We start from the raw sequence: 10,204 nt of genomic DNA, 5'->3' as shown, positions 1-10,204 counted from the left end.
GAGGCAATCGTGTCAGGAAGCGGGTTTTTCTTTGGGAAAGATAAAGAACCCCATTTTTCTAGTTCTTATGATGCACTGGGAGCTTATAGACAAAAACTAATCAGTTTAGCTGCCGACCTTGTACGATCCCCTTCGAATGGAAAAATAAAATTCAATGAGAATTTGGTTCACCCCACACGTACCCGTCATGGGCAGCCTGCTTTTCAGCCAGCCATCGCACTGTAAAAATAGGATAGGTTCGATCTATGGTCATTGAGGGCCTCCTAAAAGGATCTACTAAATTCATCGAGTCACCGTTTGCATCGTATCAAAAATAGCCATTCCTGAGATTAGCCACCCGCCTGGGGGGATGTCTCCTACGTTACCCATAATATGTGGAAGTATCGACGTAATTTCATAGAGTCATTCGATCTGAATGCTACATGAAGAACATAAGCCAGACTAATTTAAATTGCATCCAAAATAAAAATAGGATTATGAGTACAGAGTCGCGAAGCATAATTTTGCATTGGATTAAGTATTCCAATTTTGAAAATATGAAGACAAACTTGGGGTTTGCGAGCCAAGGTAAGATCGGCTCGGGATCATGGGACCCTTTTCTATCAGATAGGAGGGGCTCTTGTACAAAATAGGTTTGTTCTTCTTCGCATCCGTTATTTTGGCACAAGTTTTTTTGGTTCTCAAAAAGAAACAGTTTGAAAAGGTTCAATTGTACGAAATGAATTTCTAGGTCCCGGGATTTCTTACCATCAAGTTGGTAAAAAGCCTCGATTTATTGGCGCAAATTTGGTTCGGAACGAATAGAACAGGCTATGTCGAGCCAAGAGCATTTTCATTACTATGGAAAATGATGGATAGCAAAATCCACAATCGATCATGTCCTTCAAGTCGCACGTTGCTTTCTACCAAAGATCTTGCGCGGCAGGTCCGCCAGAAAAACTCAAAAGAGAAAGAAGTCTCGTTAATCTCTTCATGCTCGTTCCAAGTTCGAAGTACCTTTTGGCCAAAGAAAAACCCGCTTCCTGACACGATTGCCTCTTTATCTTTATATAGATAGATTCTAAAAGAAACTAATAGAAGTCGAAGACGCGGAATGATAGTGAATAGAGAGAAAGATTCTTCTGATTTTCTTGTTTCTATCTACTAGACGCCGTAGAGAATTGAGACACCAGAATTTTTACTAGAAGTAGAAGAGTTACACAAAGTTCGCGAAATGATCACAAGGGTTTATGCAGTAAGAACAGGCAAGCCTTTTTGGGTTGTATCCGAAGACATGGAAAGGGATGTTTTTATGTCAGCAGACGAAGCCAAAGCTTATGGACTTGTCGATATTGTAGGGGATGAAATGATTGACAAGCACTGCGATACTGATCCAGTGTGGTTTCCAGAAATGTTTGATTAGAAGATTTAGCTTGTATGAATCGCTATTGGTTTGATACGAATAATGACAATCGTTTCAGTATGTTAAGGATACAGATGTATCCACAATTCATTTAGAGTTACTTAATAGTCTATTTCTTATACCATATCTCTATCCCGTGAAATTCTCGAGCCTCTCGGGTCCTGTATTCGTCTTCTAGGGTCTCATATTCCTCTTCTGAGTCTTCCGCATTTCACCGCTCCACCGGAAATTCCCTCTGCCCCTACCGTACTCCAGCTTGGTAGTTTCCACCGCCTGTCCAGGGTTGAGCCCTGGGATTTGACGGCGGACTTGAAAAGCCACCTACAGACGCTTTACGCCCAATCATTCCGGATAACGCTTGCATCCTCTGTCTTACCGCGGCTGCTGGCACAGAGTTAGCCGATGCTTATTCCTCAGAGGATCTTCCTATGTTATACTATATAACTCTCATCCGTGAAATATAACTCTCATCCATGAATTGATTTGATAGATCACAATCACAAGAAATTTTTCCCCCGCCATATTTTCTTCCCCTCTGTTTGTCCACTACCTCGGCTAAACCTAAGCAAAAGAAAAAGAGGTCCAAGAGACAGACCCGAATAAAGAAGAAATAGTAATCTTTGACAATTGTTTATTTATCTCTTATTCAAAAATTTCCCTGAAAATTGAATTTCTTTTTTTCATTCAATGGACCCGATCATGATTTTCCTACCCTCAGGGGGAAAGTAAAGGCCCTTCCCCCTTTGGAAGGCTGTGGGCGAGGAGGGATTCGAACCCCCGACACCGTGGTTCGTAGCCACGTGCTCTAATCCTCTGAGCTACAGGCCCCAAAACCTACCCGATATGATATATGATAATTATAATTCTCTATGATATGCCTTCCCTATAAAGGACCCGAAATAGCGCCTAAGGGCCCAAAAATTTCTCGAATAGGAATTCTAGGATTCCATTCTTTTATCGCATTGGGATGTTTTGAATTCTTGAATAAACCAATTCGAGAACAGTTGGATGCCGACAAAATCATCAAAGAGTGGTATTCTTTATTTCGATTCAACAAAAATTACGATTTTCCTTTCATTAAGGTACGAGGGCTTCTTATTCCACAAGAACGAAAGCACCTTTTCATTCTTTCATATACTAGGGGTTTTTACTTGGAAAAGACAATGTTCCATACTAAAGGATTCGGGTCCATAACTACACCGGAGCCCTTTCTTTCATCAAAAGGTATTGCGAACTTGTATAGTCCACATTCTTTGGCTCTACCTATCCATTATAGACGAAATTGCATTTCAATTATTTGCGAAAGGATATCAACTGCTAGAACCCTCGATACTTGGAGCAGGAGATTCAATTAAGCGAGATTCGGAAGCTATAATTTCGCCTTTCCCATCAATAGGTTTAGCCAGAGCATTTACAACACGCAAGAGGATAGCAAGTTCTAAATTCTGTCTCGGTAGGACATGGATTTCTATTACTATGAAATTCATAAATGAAAATGAAGTAGTTAATGGGAGGGCTACCGTTATCCTTTTTCTTGTATGTGTTCCGACCTTATGAAAATTTAGAAGTCCGACGCTTTAAGAAAGAAAATAATTCTGAATGGAATGATTTTGAGTATAAATTTCTTGGTAAAAAACCTTCGCCCAATTTTGAATTGTCAAGACGCCGTAGAGAATTGAGAATTTTCATGTCTTTCAATTCTCGTACTCGTAATTGGAAAGTTATGGAAGGAGACCCATCATTTTGCAATGAAAACAACATATAAAACTCTGGACAATTTCGAAATCAATATCCAAGTGGGCTTACAAATTTGATCATGATCAATTGCTTTGTGGATTGTCTCGGACAAATATTCTTATCTGCGGATCTATTCAATGCCGGAATTCGACCCGCTATTAATGTGGGTATTTCTGTTTCCAGAGTAGGATCCGCGGCTTCCAGAAATGTTTAAGGATTGGTAGTGTCCGGATTTCTTGTAAAGTTATTTCACAGCTAAATTCGTGAAAAACCAGGGTACATTATCCCAAAATGTTCCATCTTCCTAGAAAAGTGGATTCGTTCCAGAAAAGTTCCAGAAGATGCTTCGTTTAGGGTGAAGTAAGACCAAGCTCATGAGCTTATTATCCTAGGTCGTAACAAATTAGTTGATAGTGATAGGATCCCTTTTTTGGCGTCACGGGCGAGGTCTCTGGTTCAAGTCCAGGATGGCCCAGCTGCGCCAGGGAAAAGAATAGAAGAAGCATCTGACTGAGCATCAGCATGTAGGTTCCAGATCCAAGTGGTAGTATCAATTCTTTTTTCTAGAGATTCTAGAGAAAGCGAGACAAAGTGAAACGAGAAAGTTTTCTTTATATAAGAATTAGATCTACATACACCATATGATGACAATGCTGCGGTTATAATTGATCAAAAAGGCAATCCAAAAGGAACTCGAGTTTTTGGCGCGATTGCCGAGGAATTGAGAGAATTGAATTTTACCAAAATAGTTTCGAAGAACCCTTGCCTTTTGTTTAGCTTGAGACTAAATCATCGTGGCTCTAGTATGAATCTAAGGTTTTAATTGAACTGATTCATAGGATCTCAACAAGATAATTTCTATATTACGCATAAAAAAACAAATCCTTTATAGGGAAGAGAAAAGTCAAGAAGCCTCTAATGACCAACATAAGGGAAAGGAAGAAAGAAAGACGCGCCAACTTGAGATTTTTTGGCATTATCATCACAAAGAAGATATTCCATTTTCTTTTTCTTTAGTTGCGGGAAAACCCAAATTAAAACTTTTATTTTATAGCGAGCGCAATTTCTAGTAAAAAATCCTGTATCCTTCCACTTAGGTCCAAGACCATAGATATTGATAGATCGAACTTCCATTTATTTGTTGAATAGACAGTTGAACTGAGAATACCATAGCTATACTTAAGAGTAAAACACTAGGAAAAGCCCATATGCGACGAAGATTTTTTGTTGCTGTCGGAATAAGAATAAGGCCAAATCCCATTGACATAATAACTGGAAGTGGGAGAAGAGGGATTGGATTTACCACGACCTCGGTTGTGACTGTGACTCCATAGATAAAAATGGGAAATTTCTCTCTTCGAGACCATTGAAAAAGGGCATTGAACGAGAAAGAAATCGTCCACAGATAATAAAACTATCATATGCCTTGGATGTCGCAAAGTTGAAACCAAGAAATATCTGTTACGTTCCTGATGTTTCCGAACACTTTCAATAAAACCCTCTCGTAGAAGTATTTTAACAATGTTTTCGGTAATATTTGTAGATACTACTCGAATCTTTCCCGAATGCTAAAGAGAAGAAGAGGATTGAGTCAAAAGAAAAAGCTATTTTGGAGTTTTATCAACAATTTGCTTGTGTAGGTGGGGACCTGGTATTTTCGGAGTCCTTATGCGAGGAATTACAAAAGAAATTTTTTCAACAAAAATGTGAATTAGGAAGGATTGGTCGACGAAATATGAATCGGAGACTTAATCTTGTCGCATTCAAGTAATGCCCCTTGATTTCACCGGTTTCGGCCTGTGATTTATAAATAGCTTCGGCACAAAAGACAAAACGGTCTCTCCAGTGCAAAAACAGCTAATTGGAAAGCAATAGTCATATTTCTAATCCTCCAAGCTACCATCAAATAAAGTTGACTACATATTTGATCCCTCATTTAAACCAAAATTGTAAAAAAATACAAGAAGTAGGAGGGGTTTAATCATGAATCCATTGATTCTTCTCTTTAATTCAAATTTATTACTTAAACCGCTTTTTTATTTGTTCGAAAATCGCTATTCCACCTTTTAGGTATCGTGAAAAGTGATACCTGTGAAGATCGTGCATTTCAGTCAAATTCAGATCCGTTTTTCGAGTTCAAATCTGGTTCCTGGCAGAGAAAAAAAAAAAGATCCACCGAATAGGTATTGATCCAGGAAATTTGCTCTGATATAGAGTATAACCTGACTATCTTGGCGTACCCAAGTGAAATTACGATAAAAGATCCCTTTTTTAAGTACATGCCAATCTAGTTATCCACCTCTCCCCATATCCATGCTTTTCTTTTATCGTAATTTCACTTGGGGAACGCTCCCCTACCGATGCATTTTGACATCCCACAGCTTCGGCAGATCGCTTAGCCCCGTTCATCTTCAGCGCGGAAGTGCTAGGAAGTGAAATAGAATGAAATAGAGCCACTTTGGGCTTCCCTATGAAATGAGGCATGGAACGGAGCCACTACGAAGAAATTATGGGAGTTACGAAAGAAGCTTCGGACTCATATTGTTCATGGGTTGAGAGCGGGAGTTGAACTCTAGGAGGTCGAATCCCCCCTTGTTCCTCAGTAGCTCAGTGGTAGAGCGGTCGGCTGTTAACTGACTGGTCGTAGGTTCGAATCCAGTAAATAGAAAATTACTGATATTTCATCCTTGTGAGATTGTCAATTTTGTACCAAAGGTGTATTTTGAGTATACCGAATTAGTATAGCTATCCTTCCTATGGCACAGCAATCTGGTTTTGCCTGGTTCCGAAACATAATTACTTTTTTTTTTGTCTATAGGGCAAATTTGGTTCGGAACGAATAGAACAGGCTATGTCGAGCCAAGAGCATTTTCATTACTATGGAAAATGATGGATAGCAAAATCCACAATCGATCATGTCCTTCAAGTCGCTCCTAGAATATGGCGCCCTTGGGACAATCTATTTGATTGCAGGGTTTTGTTCCGAAGCAAAGATATCCGCGGAGGCCGGTTCGTTCGTCCTATTCTGATATTCAGGACCAAGAGGGGATAATAAGAAAATTCCAAAAAAGGAGAACTAATTAAAAAGATTTTATTTTGATTTTCCCATCCTCATGGCCTTTCTATCTTTCTAATCTAATTTGAAATTGGATTCAAAAGAAAGCCGCGCGAAATCAAGATATTGGAATTGGATTAGTCAATCGATTCATAACTGCCTTTCGAGCACAACCATTTCGAGCACAACCAATATATATTAGAACCCCCTTTACTTTCCAACCCTCTTTTATCCACTAGTTACCCCTCTTTAGTTTAAGAGTATAGAGCAGTTTGGTAGCTCATAAGGCTCATAACCTTGGGGTTGCGGGTTCGGAGATTGGATGCAGTTACTAATTCATGATCTGGCATGTACAGAATGAAAACTTCATTCTCGATTCTACGAGATCCATTTTCTAACTGGCTTTCGTGCTTTGGTGAGTCGTCCGAGATCTTTTCGATGACCTATGTTGTGTTGAAGGGATATCTATATGATCCGATCGATTGCATAAGACCCGCGGTAGCAATAGAACGGGGAAAGTATACAGAAAGGGGTGAAATGCCACTCGAACCCAGAGCTAGCTGGTTCTCCCCGAAATGCGTTGAGGCGCAGCAGTTGACTGGACATCTAGGGGTAAAGCACTGTTTCGGTGCGGGCTGCGCGAGCGGTACCAAATCAAACTGCCTGTTTCCTTGTAGTTGGATCTCCCACTTTTTGGAATGTTCCAAATTCCACTTGAGCATCCAAATCTGGATCAATACCAGCAAAAACATCTCGGAACAATGTTCTAGCGCCGTCGTTAACTGAATTCTGAATAGAAAGATTAAGAAGAAAAAAAGATTCAAAATAAAGTAAAGGTAGGCGGGGAATAACCTTATTTATGACAAGTTTCAAACTAGTAAAGTATATCCTCCAGACCATACAAATGCACGGCGAGCCCATGCGAAGGGTTTGGTTAAAATATGCCAAATTCCGCCAAATACACAAATAAAACCCAACCCATGGAAATACCCCTTTAGCAAAGAAAAATAGACACGATGTCGCTTTATTTTATCGCATTGAAAAAGACTATCCATATCCTATGTACCTAACCCTTCTAGGGGATTCTGTGTCAGAAAGCGCGAATATTTATTTCATTCCATTAAAAATAAGAAGCCAATTCTGTTCATAAGAAGAAAGAGAAGCAGATCTATTCTATACTCGATAAGTGCCAATATGCAATGGGTAACTTGGCCAATTTGGAAAAAACGAAGAATAGATCGCTACCCCTCTTTGTTCTGTTGTTTGGAAAGATCAAACACACGATGTTCCTATTTCTTTATTTCGTGATGAGTCGTATGCTTGCGACAATAACGACAAAATTTTTTGAATTCTAATTGTCCGGGTGTATTGTGGCGATGCGCTAATTCACTTCTTTTTAATAGATAGGCAAGATTGTTGTTCCGACGGATAACTCTCTTATAAAGTTCATTAATGTCTGAAGTCACTACTTTATCTCCAGACCTATAAACAATAGGTCTCAATTCGGGAGGAAGAACCGGTAATAAGCACAAAACCATCCATTCTGGTTCTACATTTGTTTGAATAAAATGTTTCGCCAATTGCATGCGTCTAATCAAAAAAACTTTTCTTATTCGTCTTTTTCTATCTTCCCACTCATCTCCACTATACCCCTCGTCTTCTAATTCCTTCCATTCGACCAAAGAATTCTCTATAATAATTCGAAAGTTTCGTAAGGGGACTGGAGCAGGCTACCATGAGACAAAAGATCCTCTTTCTAAAGAGATTCGATTCGGAACTCTTATATGTCCAAGGTCAATATGGAAATTCTTTCAGAGGTTTTCCCTTACTTTGTCCGTGTCAACAAACAATTCGAAATACCTCGACTTTTTCAGAACAGGTCCGAGTCAAATAGCAATGATTCGAAGCACTTCTTTTTCCATTACACTATTTCGGAAACCTAAGGACTCGATCGTATGGATATGGAAAATACAGGATTTCCGATCCTAGCGGGAAAAGGAGGGAAATTGGTCGATTACGAAAACTAGACTTTCTCAATTTAGAGACTTAAGAGCAGAAGAAAAAATGGGAAAATTCCACCATCTCCCATCAAGATTTTTTTTTAAGGAATAGATTACCAGTTTTTCCTTACCACACGGATCCACTAGGATGGTTTTTTTTTATACCTAAAAATGCAAAAAAGAATTCTTGAAAATTGGTTATTTACGATGTACGATGATCCCTGTTAAGCATCCATGGCTGAATGGTTAAAGCGCCCAACTCATAATTGGTAAATTTGCGGGTTCAATTCCTGCTGGATGCACACGAACGGGAACATTCCATAAGTCTATTGGAACTGGCTCTCTATCATTAACCCGTCAATTTTGGATCCAATTCGGGATTTTTCTTGGGAAGTTTCGGGAAGAAATTGGAATCAGAGGTTGAATCGATCATCAGAAGAAGAATTAGGCCAAAAATTAGGATACATTCTGGGAAAATGAAACTTCCATTGAAGAGAAGCAAATGAAACGCTTTCTTTAGTTATTTATTTTAGATTTGCAATTCTTATAATTTGTACTTTTTCTAAGTTTTCTTATTGCCGAGCCATAGTAATTGCACCTATTAAAGAAAAAAATCTATTCGCGTCGGAAATGAGAGATTTTTTGTTTCTCCATACAGAATTAGTTTCTTATAACAAAGGAATTCATATTTACAATGAAAATTTGACCGGATTTTTAAAAAATGACAAGAAGATATTGGAACATTAATTTGAAAGAGATGATAGAAGCAGGAGTTCATTTTGGTCATGGTATTAAGAAATGGAATCCTAAAATGGCCCCTTTTCTATTCTATATTTTTTTTACTGGGAATCGAAATCTTAGATGGATCTAAAGAAAGTAATCCAGCTCGTTGATTCCTACCACTTAATCTTAATTTATTGTATCTTCCCGGAGTTCCCTCTCCGGGAATTCATCTTTGAATTGACTCTTTTTGGAAATAGTATTTTTTTTTTTGCAGCTTAGCTCAATTCATGCATGGTTCCAGATAATCTGCTTGGTTGCAAAAAAATAGTTAGAAACCCAGCGCAAATTTGGTTCGGAACGAATAGAACAGGCTATGTCGAGCCAAGAGCATTTTCATTACTATGGAAAATGATGGATAGCAAAATCCACAATCTCCTACTCTATAAGGATCATCTAGAAAGCGGAGAGCTTTGGTTCCATTCAAATAGAAAAGCTGACATAGATGTTAAGTGGTGAGAATATCCATAAAGGAGCCGAATGAAATCAAAATTTCATGTTCGGTTTTGAATTAGAGACGTTAAAAATAATCAACCATCAGGAAATAGAATAATCGCGAATTCCGTGTAATTGGCCAAGCTGCTAAAGTAGCTAAAGTAGTGATAAATCCTGTCAATAAAATAGATCCTAATGAAAGTCCATCGATTCCCAATCTCCAGTGGAAATCGAAGACATATCAGAAGAAGAATTAGGCCAAAAATTAGGATACATTCTGGGAAAATGAAACTTCCATTGAAGAGAAGCAAATGAAACGCTTTCATAAAAATTCTCGTAGACGTCATGCTTGCTTTTGGTACTCCAGAAAAGCAAATCTTGATCGAACCTATATTTGAAAACAAGTAAGTGTAATTCCCCCTAAACAATAAAATATGTTGACATGGGGAGGAACATATTTACTAGTTATATCATCTGCATGCCCTCAATTTTCTTTAATGAGTTGATATTATATTAATTGAATATCCTTTTTGTTTTACGAGATTTTTGCTAAAGTTTCATTTACGCCATTTTATCTCCTTTCTATGAATGTAATAAAGCCGTAATATAATATACTAGAAAGTTTGACTTTACATAGATTGCTGTCAACAAAGAATTTTATTAGTATTTAGTTAGGTTTTAGGGCCATATACAACCGCTCGTGATTATACTATAATCATAGTATGAGCAGTTTCGCGAAATGCTATGGTTCTTCCATATGATTTCTGAATTTATTCAGAAGTAATTCGTGGGACC

The 10,204-nt window shown here is 38.3% G+C and overlaps 1 non-coding gene across 1 annotated transcript; it reads right to left on the bottom strand.

The window, feature by feature from the left end:
* Positions 1–2,156: 2,156 nt before the first annotated feature.
* Positions 2,157–2,230, bottom strand: TRNAR-ACG. The gene has a single exon. It is a non-coding gene; the product is annotated as a tRNA-Arg (tRNA).
* Positions 2,231–10,204: the final 7,974 nt, after the last annotated feature.

This window comes from Triticum urartu, chromosome 7 (genome assembly GCF_003073215.2).
Source record: "Triticum urartu cultivar G1812 chromosome 7, Tu2.1, whole genome shotgun sequence".
NCBI lineage: Eukaryota > Viridiplantae > Streptophyta > Magnoliopsida > Poales > Poaceae > Triticum > Triticum urartu.
Note: the sequence above shows the minus strand (reverse complement) of the source record. Positions and strands in the feature narration are given on the sequence as shown.